Source organism: Apium graveolens, chromosome 1 (genome assembly GCF_009905375.1).
Source record: "Apium graveolens cultivar Ventura chromosome 1, ASM990537v1, whole genome shotgun sequence".
Classification (NCBI taxonomy): domain Eukaryota; kingdom Viridiplantae; phylum Streptophyta; class Magnoliopsida; order Apiales; family Apiaceae; genus Apium; species Apium graveolens.
The window spans coordinates 182,376,407-182,392,982 of NC_133647.1; positions in this window are offsets into that span (position 1 = coordinate 182,376,407).

Below are 16,576 nucleotides of genomic sequence, written 5' to 3' on the forward strand. Positions count from 1 at the left end.
ATTATTATTGCATCCGACCTTTTAGGTAGTGACGAGGAGAAGCTTCTGAGGATTTTAAGAGAGTTCGATTCAGTAATTTTCTGGACTATAACAGATATCAAGGGAATCAGCCCTTCTTACGGCATGCATAAAATTCTTCTAGAGGAAGGTAGCAAGCCTACGATCGAGTAGCAAAGAAGGCTCAATCCGATCTTCTTTTGGTCTGTGTGCTACACCAGCCACATTTCAGAGATGTATGATGGCCATTTTTTCTGATATGATTGGCCAGAATGTGGAGGTATTCATGGACGATTTCTCAGTCTTTGGCGATTCTTTTAATGAATGCTTGCAAAATCTTGGACATGTTCTCAAAAGGTGTGTTAAGACCAATCTGGTTCTCAATTGGGATAAATGTTACTTTATGGTGCGACAGGGAATTATTCTTGGGTACAAGGTTTCTAGTAAAGGTCTTGAGATGGATAAGGCCAAGGTGGGGGTCATCGAGAATCTTCCTCCACCCATTTTTATTAAGGGAATTCACAGTTTTCTTGGTCATGCGGGTTTCTACAAGCATTTCATTAAAGACTTTTCTAAGATTTCGAAGCCATTGAGCAGTTTGCTAGAAAAAGATGTTCCTTTCAAGTTTGATGATAGTGCCTTACAGCTTTTGAGACATTGAAGAAGAGTTTAATCACGGCACCTGTCATAACTGCACCTGATTGGAGCCAACCTTTTGAGATGATGTGTGATGCAAGTGACTATGCAGTTGGAGCCGTTCCTGAGCAGAGGAAGAACAACATATTTCATATGGTCTACTATGCTAGTAAGACCCTAAATGGTGCTCAACTGAATTATACTACTACGGAGAAAGAACTTTTGTCTATTGTCTATGGTTTTGAGAAATTTCGATCATATCTACTTGGGACTTATGTGACAGTTTTCACTGATCACGCAACAATTCAATATCTCGTCTCAAAGAAGGACTCGAAGCCTAGATTGATTAGATGGGTTCTTTTGCTCCAAGAATTTGAACTAGAGACCAAGAACAGAAAAGGGACTGAAAATCAAGTCACTGATCATCTCACGCATTTGGAGAACTCTAATGCTACTTCATTGGATAAGACATTGATAAATGAGTCTTTTCCCGACGAGTAGCTGTATGGAGTGCAAGAAGAAGAACCGTGGTTTACAGACATTGTGAACTACCTTGTGAGTAATATCATGCATCCTGACTTATCATATGCTCAAAAGAAGAAGTTTCTACATGAAGTGAAGTGGTATATGTGGGATGAGCCATTTCTTTTTCGATAAGGAGCTGACCAAATCATCAGGAGATGTATTCCTTACAGCGAAACGGGGGCGATCTTGCGAGATTGCCACTCAACGGCTTATGGAGGACATTATGGTGGAGAAAAGACATCAACTCGTATTCTTCAGGCAGGTTTCTTTTGGCCGACCTTGTTTAAAGATGCTCATCATATTGTTTTGAAATGTGATCGATGTCAACGTGTGGGTAATATGTCTAAGAGGGATGAGATGCCTCTTAATGTGCTTCTCGAGGTTGAGGTCTTCGATGTATGGGGAATTGACTTCATGGGGCCATTCGTCTCATCTTGTAACAATCAGTATATCTTGTTGGAGGTTGATTACGTGTCGAAATGGGTTGAAGTTATAGAGTTGCCAACGAACGATGCGAAGGTGGTGCTTAATTTTCTTCATAAGCAGATATTCACAATGTTTGGAACTCCAAGAGTCATAATCAGTGATGAGGGGTCGCATTTTTGCAATCGCAAGTTCACTGCTATGATGCAAAGATATAATATGAATCATCGCATTGCTACGGCTTATCATCCTCAGACGAATGGTCAAGCTGAGGTGTCCAACAGAGAAATAAAGCGTATTTTAGAGAAAGTGGTGTGTCCATCAAGGAAAGATTGATCTTTGAAGCTTGATGAAGCTGTTTGGGCTTATAGAACAACTTACAAAACTCCATTAAGAATGTCGCCATTTCAGTTGGTTTATGGTAAAGGGTGTCATTTGCCTGTGAAGCTCGAGCATAATGCATATTTGGCTTTGAATAAATGGAATCTGGACTTGGATGCATCTGGAAAGAAGATGATGCTTCAATTGAATGAACTTGACGAGTTTCGACTGCAAGCTTATGAGAACAACAAAATATACAAGGAAAAAGTCAAGAGGTGGCAAGATAGGGGTCTAGTGCTCAAATCATTTGTACTGGGGTAACAAATTCTTTTATTCAACTCTCGTCTCCGTCTTTTTCCTGGAAAGTTGAAGTCAAGATGGTCAGGGTCGTTTATTGTCAAAACTGTGTTTCCACATGGAGCGGTGGAAATTTTTGAGAATGATCCGGGTCAAGCATTCAAGGTTAATGGTCAGAGATTGAAGCATTACTATAGTGAAATGACAATCCGTGAGGTGCTTAGTGCTGTTTTATTGTCCATTTGATCAAGATTCTATATCGAGCTAACGATATAAAATAAGCACTTTTTGGGAGGCAACCCAAGTATGTTGTACATTAGTAGGTAGAGGAAGCAACAAGAAAGGAGAAAAACATAAAAAATCAGAAAAAGAAAAAATTTCAGGGCCAACTACAGAAGCTGGGCGCGCCCACGCTAATCTAGCGCCCAGCCGCGCCATTTTTCCAGTAACCAAGCGCCCGCGATGATCTAGCGCGCACCCGCACTGGTTTTCCAGAGAGTGAGTGTGCCCGCGCTGTCCCTGTTCGAAAAAAATAAAGCAGTAGTTTACAAGGTAATTTCGGGACTTTTAATCAAAAATCAATTCCAACCTGATTTTTACTCTTCCACATCCTATAATTCCCTCTTCCAATCAAAACCATTATTCCCACGATTCCCATAATTAATTCCCACTTCTATTCCTTATAGAATTCTCACCTCTCCACCTATAAATACATACACTTATACACCACTTTTCCACCAATTCACAAACTCTCAAACACAAATTCTCTCTAAACACTTAAGCTTTTATTCTCTCTTCTTCAATCCCGATGGCACCCAAGAGACAAAGAACACAAGTAAGCACCAGCACCACCGATTCTTCATCTGCGGGAGGTGTGAGGCCCAGGTTTTCTACTCCTGAGTCTGAGGAGGAGTACACGAGGCTTCTCTCGAAGCCTATTGCTCAGGAGCGGGGTTTTCTGCCATCAGGGAATGATGATATGCTGTTGCAGATGATTCTTGAGATGGGCTGGGTTCCTTTTTGTGAGGCTCCCGCTGCTGTGCCCAAGAGTGTTGTACGGGAGTTCGATGTCAATGCTAAGGCGGAGAAGAATGACTTCACGGTAGTAAGGGGATGACTATCTAGTACAGTGCTAATGCTATTAGGAGAGTGATTGAGCAGCCTGCAAGGAAGCCCGATCGGGCCACTTGGAATGATAAGACTCCCGAGGACTTCAAATTGGATCTGATTATTTCAACTTTCTGTGTGCCTAAGACTCACTGGAAGTTCAAGAAGGGAACTATTGATTACTCCACGTTCCCTGTGTCGTGCATGAACAGGTTTGCACGAGCTTGGAACTCGTTTATCTGTGCTAACATTATGCCATCTTCGCATGTGTATAAGATTAATGTGGAGCGTGCTCGTCTGCTATGGGGTATTCTTCAGGCAATTATAATGATTTGGGGATGGTGATTTATCAGGGGATTTTGACATTCTTGAGGTGAGGTACTATAGGTGTTATTCCTTATGCGTCCGTGGTGACAAAGTTGTGCGTGGCAGTTGGTGTTCATTGGCCCGCACATGAGCAGCTGCAGCTTCCCATTGCTCTTATTGATAGTTCTACGCTGCACAGCATGGTTGAGTGGTATGGCGGAAAGCCCGATCCTAAGGGGCTTGGGTACTCTTATGATCATCTGCCAGGTGGTAGGTCCATGGAGGCTGCTACTGCGGGAGGTTCTCAGCATGCCCGCTGAGCAGCTTGGAGAGCTCAGTATGGAGAGGAGGCCGGTCTGTCGCAGCAGGAGCAGGAGCAGGAGGGAGCAGGAGCAGGAGGGAGCAGGAGCAGGTATGGGAGCTGGTTTGAGTTCGACGCAGTATAGGTGTCTCACGAGGATGATGGATGCGATACACAACATCCATAGTCGGTTTGCACATAATCTCACCCAGGCACTTGGGACTGCATTCAGAGCCACCAGAGTTGACATCCAGTGGCCAGTATTTGGTGATGATTCCGTGTATTTGCCTCCTGACACTCCTGACACTCCACCTGTTGAGGGTGAGGATTCTGATTCGCAGTAGGTATGCCTGAATTCCTTACCATTACCTCACTGAGGACAGTGAATATTTTAAGTTTGGGGGTAGTAGTTAAAGGAATATATGTTTTGTGTGAGTCTCATATAGTTGCATGATATAGTTGCATGTTCATGATAGTTTTTAGTTCATTTAGTTGCATATTTTGCCATGTAGTTTTTTTATTTTTTTATTTTTGGTAGTTTTGATATTTTGTTCATATAGTTTTCATGCATTTGCAATATAACATGATCCCTTAGATGATTTTTCTGATTAATTGGTGATATTGATGCTAGTGTAGTGATGTCATATTTAGTGATGTTGAGTCTTATCGAATTGATTGGCATGCTAGAGGCAATTGTATTTCACTAAGTCTTATAGGTTTCTAGAGTGCTAGATCATGATCATGGTTTGTTGGTTTGTCGAGGTTTAATCGCTTGTTTATATTTAGAATTTAGGATATTCTCTTAATAATAAAAGATATGGATATTTAAAAAATTAGAGAAAATTGGATGTCATTGCTAGTTGTATGGCTAGGTGTCAAATGGCTAGTAGCCGGCTCATATATATATGAGTAGTCTAGGGTTGAGCGAGATGGAGCGAAACGCACTCGTTCAGAAATTGTGAAAAAATATAAAAAAAAGAAAAAAAAGGATAAGTGTTATGTATAATTTATCACGAGTGGGCTCTTTAGTACTCGAGTTAGTAAGTTCTTAGGGGAGTTTGTGAGTAGTGACCTAAGGATTTATAGTCTGGGATCCACTAACCTAACGCTCGCTACATGGGTACTATTGTATATGTCTTTTATGGACCTCCCTCATTGCACGATCAAATAAGCATACTTGTGTTATTTTATTGTGAATAAAAGCGTGAATCCATGTTAAACTCTGATATAAGTATTGAAGTGTTATAAGTTATTTTGAGTCTAGCTTTTATTCTATTTATAAACTTGCAATTGTCTTGGTGAGTAGTGAGTCATGATTGTTGATCTAGTTATGATAGTATATCTGTAGGCAGTTGCACACACGCACGCCTTTGGTTTGTAGGTTGATTTGTGAGATTTGCTTGATCTTTATGTGAGTAACTGCATTTGCTGAAGTGTTGCTTATTGATTGGTTTAGTTATTCTATGGGGATCGTTGCATTCATTTAGTTGCATTCATGCATATTTTTATTTTCTAGTTTTTTGAGTCTGTTTATGCTTGAGAACAAGCATCGATTCAATTTTGGGGGTATGATGAGTGGAATTTATGACACTTTATAATGCTCTAATAAGCTTTGAATTGATGTGTTTGCACTCAAGTTGTTAAGTGTTTTAACGTGTTTTTGAATGTTTTTGCATTTCAGGCTATATCTAGGTAATCAGGTGAATTAGCATTGTTTTGGTGCTAATTTGGTGTCAAGGTGGTGTTGGAATTAAAGCTCGTTGAAAGCCGGCTCGAAGCAGCAAAGAAAAAGATGAAATCTGAGTTTTTCCCATAAGGACGGCGCGGCCGCGCTGTGATAGCGCGCGGCCGCGCCAGGATTCCAGAAAGGCAGCGCGCCCGCGCTGTGATAGCGCCCGGCCGCGCCGGTGCGAAAGTTTTGAATCCTGATTCTAATGTAATTCTATTTGGGAGACTTCCAGATTGATTAGGGCTGCTATATATATTCAAATAAGGACGTTATCAAGAGAGAGACGTAGCAGAGCGCAAGGAGAGCCGTAAGAAGACCGTTTAGCACGATTCAACGAAGACGAAGAAGATCTTGTTTTTACTTGTGAATCTTTGTTTTAAGTTGTAACTTGGATGCTAGTTTTATTACTTGTGAACCTTACTCTTGTTTCATACTTGGTTTATTTATTCGTTATAAAGACTATGTTTGTTATATCATGCTTTCATCGGAACCCACGTTGATGATGAGTCCGATCATGGGCTAATCATTATCGTGGGGTTCTAGCGGATTTATTTATGGATTTATTTAGTTAATTTGTTTTGATGCCTTAGTATGTGGTGATTGTATGATAGCCTAGTATTGGTTGTGCGTATTCGTCTTATAAGCGTCGCGAACTTATAAAATAGTGTGTTAATTCTTAATGAAGCAAAAGTGAATTTAAGAATTTAGAACTTTCCATGCTAGCATAGGTTCATGTATTGTTATGCATGATTCGTAGGTAATTTTAACCATCTTACTTGCCCTATGCAATCGAGATAGATAACTCGTGCTTAAACCGTTATGTTGTCAAATTCTATAGACATATAGGGTCTCAATATAATCGGTGTCTATTTAGCTTCTATCTCTTTTATGGATGTCTAGTAGTATGGTATTCGTACAACGAAAGTTGGCGGTTATCAGTTTCGTGTTATCTGAATAGTATCGTCACCATTGCATGCTAAGGTTAAGAACAATAAGGCTATTGAATGAAGTATTTAATAAAGTTAGAATCCCATGTTTGTCATATATATTAATTCAGTCAATCTTATTCTTGTAGTTATAATTGTTAGTTTAATTCTTAGTTATAAACAACCTCAATTTGTTATCGTCTTAACATTGAATAATAACCATACATTGTTGCTTAGGTGCATAAATTAATTAGTTAACCAAAGCCAGTCTCTGTGGGAATGAACTAGAAATAATTTTATATTACTTGCGAACACTTATACTTGCGTGTATTATTAGCATGTGATTAGCGACTAACTATGTTAGGCACAAAGCATGCGCTAAATAATACACGCAAGTAGTATAGAATGATTTCTAGTTTGTTCCCACATAGACTCTGATTAATTATATTTAATTAACACTTACTCACCAATATATGATTATTCTTCAATGTCAAGACAATAACAATTAAGGTTGATTAACTAATATTAACTATGAGAATTAAACACTTAAATTAACAATATTAAACACACATGAGATCCTAACTTCATTACTACTTCATTCAATAGTTATTGTTATTAACCTTAGCATGTAATGGTGATGATATGAATCGAATAACACGAAACTGATAAACGCCAACTTTCGTTGTACGAATACCATTCTACCAAGCATCCACAATTAAGATAGAAGTTGAATAGTCATCAATTATGTTGAGACCCTATATGTCTACAGAATTTGACAACATAACGATTTAAGCGCAAGTTATTCATGATGATTACACAGGGCAAGTAAAACGGTTAGAGTTACCCACTAATCATGCATACAATACATGAACCTATGCTAGCATGGCAAATTCCGAATCTCAAGATTCACTGTCGCTTCACAAGAGATTAACAGGCTATCTTACATGTTCGCGACACACATAAGACGAATAAGCACAACCTATGCTAGATATCATACAATCACCACATACCAAGGTATTAAACAATTAACTAAAGAAATCCATAGTAAATCCGCTAGAATCCCATGATCACAATTAGCCCATAATAGAACTCATCGTCACCATGGGTTCATATGAAAGCATGATAATAACACAACGATATAAACTAATAAAAATACTTAATAAATAATGAAGTACATTACAAGAGTATTAAGGTTCAAAGTATAAAGAAAACTAGCATCCACTGTTACAACAAATTAAAAGAATCACAAGATAAACGTATGCTTCCTCTTCTTCGTTGTTGCGTGCTAAAATCTTCTCGCCTTCGCTCTCGATCTGGTTCTGGTTGTCTTTGAAAACGTATCCCTATAAGGTTTATATAAGAGTCCAGAAAAACCAGCACCAACAGAAGCCCAATCGTACTCGATTTAATAAAGTCCAGAATCTGAATTTTCGCACCCAAGCAGCCGCCTGCATCTTCCACGCGGGCGCCTACTACCAGGCGGTCGCCTGCTCATTCCAGGCGGGGGCCTGCAACCTTTCTGAAAAAATCCTTGGTTTGCTTCTGCTTTTGCCGATTTCTTCACCCATCTCCTCGAGACTGATCCCAAGCACTCCCCTTAGCTTATTTTGATGAAATCCTCCTATCTAAGCAAGTTATACTCTGAAATGCAAAAACACTCGAAAACGCATCAAATACACAAACTACTCGAGTTTAAGACACCAATTCAAGCCGTTATGAGACACTCTAAGTGGTATAAAATGCCACTTATCAAACATCATCCGTTGTGACGAAGCTGTGCGTGGCAGTTGGTGCTTATTGGCCCGCACATGAGCAGTTGCAGCTTCCCAGTGCTCCTATCGACAGTTCTACGCTGTTGAGCATGGTTGAGTGGTATGGCAGCAAGCCCGATCCTAAGGGGCTTGGTTATTCTTATGATCATCTGCTGGGAGGAAGTCCAACTCCTCAGTCATATGCTGGTGGTACGCAGCAGGCTAGCAAGGTGGCTTGGAGAGCTGAATTGGGTGTAGAAGCTGGTCCATCGCAGCAACAGGAGCAGGAAGAAGCATGAGCAGATGTTGGAGCTAGTTTGAGTTCGACGCAGTATAGGCGTCTAGCGAGGAGGATGGATGCTATGCATGACATCCATGGCAGGTTTGCACGTGATCTCACCCAGTGTAATAACTCGAATTTTAAGACTTTGTAAACATTTAATGAATAGTAACCCTGACAGACGGAGAAAACGTTTTAGCCCACACTATGTTGTGCATGAGAAAATGAGTTTCGGAGTTGATAACATGATTATACGTACCAAATGAGTGTATGTTAACGCTATTAGTTTTTGAAGAAAACGAACTTTAAAAAATGACTGTATTTACAAACCATCGAGGATTACGGGAATCACAATATAATTATGAATTTAAAACCCTACGGATTTATATCCAAGAACGATACTTCAAACCATAAAGAATAAATACGAAAGGATTTACGCCGCGAACCGTTTACGAGAAATCATGACAAAAACTATTAAGCGACCGAACAAACGCGTAAACGAATAAATAAACGTATTACGCTAAACAACCATGGTAGAAAAGTAACCATGGCTACTTTATCAAATAGTAAGCTAAACTTATAGGAATGATCACCTAAGGCTAAAGAATAGTAAGCTAAAGTCTAAATCAACTAGCTTAGCTTGTAACCTAGGAATGCTAGTAAGATTTGTTCCAAGATTTGCCAACGTAACTCTAGTTTAGGTGATATACTAGAGAGTGTACAAACATATAACACAAGTCTTATTCAAGAAGCAACCAAGAAGCAACACAAAAGATCTCTCTCTCTCTCTCTCCCAAGAACTTCTTCATTCGGCCCTAGCAAGAAATAAGAAGAATTCAAATTCAAAACTTCAAGCTCTAGTCATGGAAAAATTCCCCCATTAATTCTCAAGCTTCATACATCCTAAAATAAGGTAAGACAAATTTTTAAGCTCATTTTATCAAGGTTTGATGGGTGAAATAAATTCAAGAAAGATGATAGTGAATAGTGTGAATAGTAACTCTTCTTTGGTTTCTTGATTTTAATGGTTGATTTAGGTTCCAAAAACCCTACCAAGCACTCCCAAGACTTCACCATCATCAAGAACACATCTAAAACTTTTAATAAAGGTATAAATTTTTGACTCATCTTTATTTAAGGTTTAAGTTCAAGAATCTTTTGGAACATAGTTGTAAACCTAGTTTTAGTGAATGTATTGTTGTAATCTTGATGTTTAGTTAATAGATTTAAGGTTGAAGATTGTTGCCTCAAGAACATGATGTTATTGAGAGGAGTTAGTGTGGTCGTGATGATTTGATGATTTTTGGTGGTAGTATAGAGATTTAAGGCGTAAACGAAACTCGGATCGTAACCGTAATCTCGCTAAAACGAACAAAACATAATATTGAGTTTCTGCAGAAAGTCCCGAATATATAAAATGTAGTTTCTTGAAAAATAATACTTTATTATAATACAAAATGTTATAAGGATCGTTTAGGCGCTTGAATCGCTTGATTCAGATTTACGGATCAAAAGTTATGACCGTTTTACTAAAAGTGATTTATACGACAAAAACTGCTACGAATCACGAACTTTGGAAATATAAATGATCGACTTAAAAATGTTCATAAATCATGAAATTTTTACATAGTATTAAATAGAGTTCCTTAACTTCTATGAAAATTTCAAGTGAAAATAATGATTTTTCAATTTTATAAAAATATCGGAGCCAAGACCGCGCGATTAGAAAGCCGTAGAACTCATAAGTGGAGCCGACGATGAAAATGTAAACGGACATAAGGTACTTCGAAAAAGGAAGCGACCGTAACATGAATAAGTACTTAAAGAAATAATAAGGGTAACATAAGTCGAGAAGGTACATAATAAGTAACATATGAGTGCGAGTCACCGTAAATTAGAACGGGACCTAACGAAGCGATTTGTGTTTATAGTTATAGATTTTCGAGCGGACCCTAGAGCATCCTCCACCTCGAGATACCCAGGCAAGTTAATGCACCCAACTCCATATACTGTTGTGTTCTGAAAGGATTGTTTTCTTATCACTTGCATAAATTCCATGCTTGCAATGATGCTAAGTAATTGAGTTTTCGCATAATGTAGCAATGTTGTAAAATACGTATATGTCGTAAAATGTTTAATGCCGCCGCCACGAGCGCGACGTATAATTATAAGACCGAGAGTCGGTCGGGATTTTAAAATAAAAACCCGGGAATCATTCCAGTAATATTTTAGGACGATTAAAGTCCATAGTAGTTACGTTTCAAGGAACTCGACGTCCACTTACGAAACATTAAATACCTCGAACTTTTATTAAAATGATTTCCAAAGACCGTATTCCCTCAACTATATTTTATTGTTCAAATAATGAGTATTATTTAACTATCCATTTATTATAGGAGAAGTATTCTCCAACCATTATTTATTTCAAACCCGATTAAATATTAAAGATTTCCTTAAATTACTTAAACATCAATTAGTTGAGGAATATTATTTTAAATATTCTTTTAAAGTATAATAATTCAAGGTTTAATTATTTAACGATTAATATTTAATTAATAATTATTTATCTAATGATTTTATTATTATTTAAAAATCATAAAGCCTAATTTAAAATACTTTCTGATTTTCGGAAAATCATTCAAATAATTTCAGATCGTCGGAGAATATTATCTCAACTTATTTTAAATATTTTGAATATAGTTTCAAAAGAAACTCCCCCTTATTTAATTAATCTTTTAACAACAGTCAACTCATATCTTTAGTACTTGCTCCGAAAATTTTTGGAAGTACATATATATACCTACAAACTAAAGTGTACCTATCAACAAGCAATATGCTTGGGGAACAATATAAGTTCCAGATATATGATGGGATTCTTACAAGGAGGGGTAGACTCCAGTACTTTATGGAGTGGGGAGACTACCAATTTACTACCACATGAGAAGGTATCTTATATACCGATGAACATTTGGAGTATGCATACCTGAGAGGGATGGACGCAAAACCGTGTCTTGAGAGGGATAGACACGAAGTGTGTACCTGAGAGGGATGGACACGGAAAAGGCCCGAATGCGGCCAGGGTGATAACCGATAATAAAAGGGGAATCGTCCTTCTACTGGTAGAAAACTTTACTATTTCCGTAGTACGACTGATCATCGTATGTGGTGGCTCCAGTGAATGTCATATTCTTCCAATTGGAATTGTGATGCAATGCCATAACCCAAGCCTAGGTGCGGGGTTAACCATTAAGGTATTCGTAGGATAATAAATCCATTAAAGAATTATTTTCAAAAGAAGGTGTGTATCACCAAGGGAAACTATTTTTGAATAAAACGTATTTATCATATATGACGTTTTACTTGAGTTTATCATACAGTCATTTCATACTGTACATTATTATGCTGGACATTATAGCTCACACTTGTTTTCTTAAATTGACATAACACAACAGTGAATCAAGATGCCTATCATGAAACTCACAGCTAAGAAATGGGTAGGAAATGGCCAGCTGTTCCGTAGGATGTTTGGTGCTATACCATAGGTAGACCGAATGAGCTGGATTGGTTTTTAGTTTTTTTAGTCCGGCTTATTTACAAGTATGACTTATGTAAGATAATGAATAAGAAGCAAATATTTGGCCGACGGACTAGCCTTACCTAAAGGTTATTTCCCCCGATAAGACTTATTTACTTTTAGGTTGTAATAATTATCACTTTGTGTATTAATTTACTCTAGTAATGAATGGTTCATTTCCAAGATAATAACCTATAAGTGTGTGTGTGATGAGTGTGGGGTCGTAAAAGTGTGAGTATATATATTGTGATACGAGATAGGTTTTGTATAGTATTCAAGATGGCATGGCCTCCTAGATCCTTGACCCCGGATTTTGGGACGCCACACCCAGGCACTAGGGACTGCATTCAGAGCCACAGATGTTGATATCCAGTGGCCAGTATTTGGTGAGGATTCCATGTATCCACCTCTAGACACGCCTGACACTCCACCCATTGAGGGTGATGATCCTGATTCAGAGTAGGTATGCCTGATTCCTTACTATTACCTTCACCGAGGACAGTGAATATTTTAAGTTTGGGGGTAGTAGTTGAAGGAATATGTTTTGTGTGTGTCGCATATAGTTTGCATATTCATGATAGTTTAGTGCATATAGTTGCATATTTGTTATTTAGTAGTTTTTTATTATTTTATGTGAGTCGCATATAGTTTGCATATTCATGATAGTTTAGTGCATGTAGTTGCATATTTTCCATTTAGTAGTTTTTTTTTTATTTTTGGTAGTTTTTATGATAGTTGTTCATGTAGTTTCATGCATTTGCATTATAACATGATCCCTTAGATGATTTTTCTCATTAATTTGTGATGTTGATGCTAGTGTAATGATGTCGTATTTAGTGATGTTAAGTCTTATCGAATTAATTTGTATGCTAGAGACAATTGTATTTCACTAAGTCTTATAGGTTGCTTCAGTGCTAGATCATGGTCATGGTTTATTTGTTTGTTGAGGTTTAATCGCTTGTTTATATTTAGAATTTAGGATATTCTCTTAATAATAAATTAACATGGATATTTAAAAATTGGAGAAAATTGGATTTCATTGCTAGTTTTGTGGCTAGGCGTCAAATGGCTAGTAGTCGGCTCATATTTATTTGAGTAGTCTAGGGTTGAGCGAGATGGAGCGAAACGCACTCGTTCAGAATTTGTGAAAAAAAGAAGAAAAAGAAAAAAAAAGAGTTATGTATAATTGATCACGAGTGGGCTCTTTGGTACTCGAGTTATTAAGTTCTTAGGGGACTTTGTGCCTAGTGACCTAAGGCTTTTATAATCTGGGATCCGCTAACCTAACGCTCGCTACATGGGTACTATTGTATAAGTCTTTTGGAGACCTCACTCATTGCACGGTCAAGTAAGCATACTTGTGTTATTTTGTGATGAATAAAAGCGTTAATCCATGTAAAACTCCGATATAAGAATTGAAGTGTTAAGAGTTATTTTGAGTCGAGCTTTTATTTTATTTATAAAATTGTGATTGCTTTGATGAGTAGTGAGTCATGATTATTGATCTAGTCGCGAAAGTATATTTATAAGCATTTGCACACACACACGTATCTGGTTTTTAGACTGATTTGTGAGGTTTGATCGATCTTTATTCGAATAACTGCATTTGTTGAGATGTTGCTTGTTGATTGGTTTAGATTATTCTATTAGGGATCGTTGCATTCATTTAGTTGCATTCATGCATTTTTATTTCTTGTTATTTGAGTCTGTTTATGCTTGAGGACAAACATTGATTCAAGTTTGGGGGTATGTTGAGTGGCATTTATGACACTTTGTTACGCTCTGTAAAGTTTTGAATTGGTGTATTTGTACTCAAGTTATTGGTGTTTTGATGTGTTTTCTAGTGTTTTTGTATTTTTAGGATTCTCCAGGTAATCAGGTGAATTAGCATTGTTTTGGTGCTAATTTGGTGTTAGGTAGGTGTTGGAATAAAAGCTCATGGAAGACCACCTCAAATCAGCAAGGAAAAAAAGAAGAAGTCGGAATTTTAATCAGGAGGTCAGCGCGCCCGAGCTGAGATAGCGCGCGGCCGCGCCCAAAGTCCAGAAGCCCAGTGCGCCCGTGCTGTTGAAGTGCGCAGCCGCGCCAGGTCGAGAAAAGCAATTCTGTTTCTATTCTGATTTTGATCCAGAAGACTTCTACTTTGTATGGGGCTGCTATATATACATAATTAAAGCTCGTTTTTAAAAGAGAGACGTAACAGAGCTGAAGGAGAAGGCGGCAAGAGACCTATAGCACAATTCAACAAAGGCGAAGACGATCTAGTTTATTCTTGTGAATTTTTGTTTTAAGTTGTAATCTTGGATGCTCATTTCTTGTTTTTTTGAACCTAATACTCTGGATTTCGTACTTTGTTTATTAATCGTTTATAAAGACTACATTTATTATACCATGTTTTCATTGGAACCCACGTTGATGATGAGTCCGATCATGGGCTAATCGTTATCGTGGGGTTCTAGCGGATTTATTTATGGATTTCTTTAGTTGATTTGTTTCGATGCCTTAGTGTGTGGTGATTGTATGATAACCTAGTATTGGTTGTGCTTATTCGTCTTATGAGCGCCGTGAACTTATAAGATATCGTGTTAATTCTTAATGAAACAAAAGTGAATTTAAGGGTTTATAACTTGCCATGCTAGCATAGGTTCATGTATTTGTTATGCATGATTCATAAGTAATTTTAACCATCTTACTTGCCCTCCGTAATCACGATAGATAACTTGTGCATTAAACCGTTATGTTGTCAAATTCTATAGACATATAGGGTCTCAATATAATTGGTGTCTATTTAGCTTCTATCTTTTTTGTGGATGTCTGGTAGTATGGTATTCGTGCAACGAAAGTTGGCGTTTATCAGTTTCGTGTTATCTGATTAGTGTCATCACCATTACATGCTAAGGTTAAGAATGAAAAGACTATTGAATAAAGTATTTAATGAAGTTAGAATCCCATGTTTGTCATATATATTAATTTAACCATTCTTATTCTCGTAGTTGTAATTGTTAGCTCAAGTTTAGTTAAAACCAATCTCAATTTGTTAATCATCTTAGCATTGGATAATAACCATATCATTGTTGCATAGATACATCGACTAAAATTACAAACTGAATTCTCTATGGGATCGAACTAGAAGATATTCTATATTACTTGCGAATGCATATACTTGTGTGTATTTTAGCGCTTGTTTAGCGACTAATAGCATGCCTGGGTTTGTTCGCCCTGCTAAAATGAAGGTCCCAAACCATAAGAAGAACCCCGACAAGTACTGCGATTATCACAGAGACAAGGGGCATAACACTGACGAATGCTACCATCTCAAAAAGATAATCGAGCGAATGATCAAAGAAGGCGAATATTAGTCCCTAACAATGCAACAAGAATTACAGAAGGGGGGTTGAATGGAATTCTTGAAACTTTTTCTTGGTTTAAAAGTGTTCTAACTTAAAATATATATTTGTGTGAATTAATTTGCAAAGTGCGGAATAATAACTTGGAATGAATCTAAATATAAGTAATTAAAAACACAAGTCTTTAAAAACATTCTGGGGGATTTGAATGTATCCACCAGAGATATATATTATATCAAGAGAACTCTGTGTACCTGAATTAGCTCACAGTTGCTTAGAAATATGAACAACTAAGTTTACAGAGAAATGCTAAGAAATGCTAAGAAATACAACTTACAAATGTTTCTCTGAGAAAAAAAATGTTCTTAGTCTTGTTGTTGTTCTATTTGCTACTTCTTGGTTTATATATCACCAAGATTACAAAGTAATAAGACAAGATAATAAAACAAAACCTATCAAGTCTGATACTCTACTGCTTCATTACTCTATCCCAGCATCTTTGAATATCTTCATAATAGCATGGAAATGGCAATACTTCTTTGTTCTCTAAAACCCAGTTCAATAGGCTTCCACATTCATTTTACATACACTTGACGCATGTGACTGTGTTGTCACTGTCAACGAATATTTGAATTGATTATCCGTTGAGTACATGATCATCCTTCGAGTTGCCTTGTTGATCATCCGTCAAGTAGCTTTGTTGATCATCCGTCGAGTAGCTATTTGGCACTTGACTTCATTTCATTTATGCAGAATTACAAGAAATTAATTATGTACATTTAATCAACCTATTCTGCATATCTAATTAAAGTCAACATGACTTATATGCTACTACAGAATCCATACAAAGATTTATGCAGAAATGTGCTACAGACTTATTATTATATAAGCTACTAACTCGGTGGATAACGGATCATTATCCGTCGGGACTATAATGAGTCATCTGTCGGGACTATAATGAGTCATCCGTCGGGACTGTAATGAGTCATCTGTCAGGACTGTATTTGCTTATCCATCGAGTGCTACATTTTTCACTAAGTTAAATATACTAAGGTG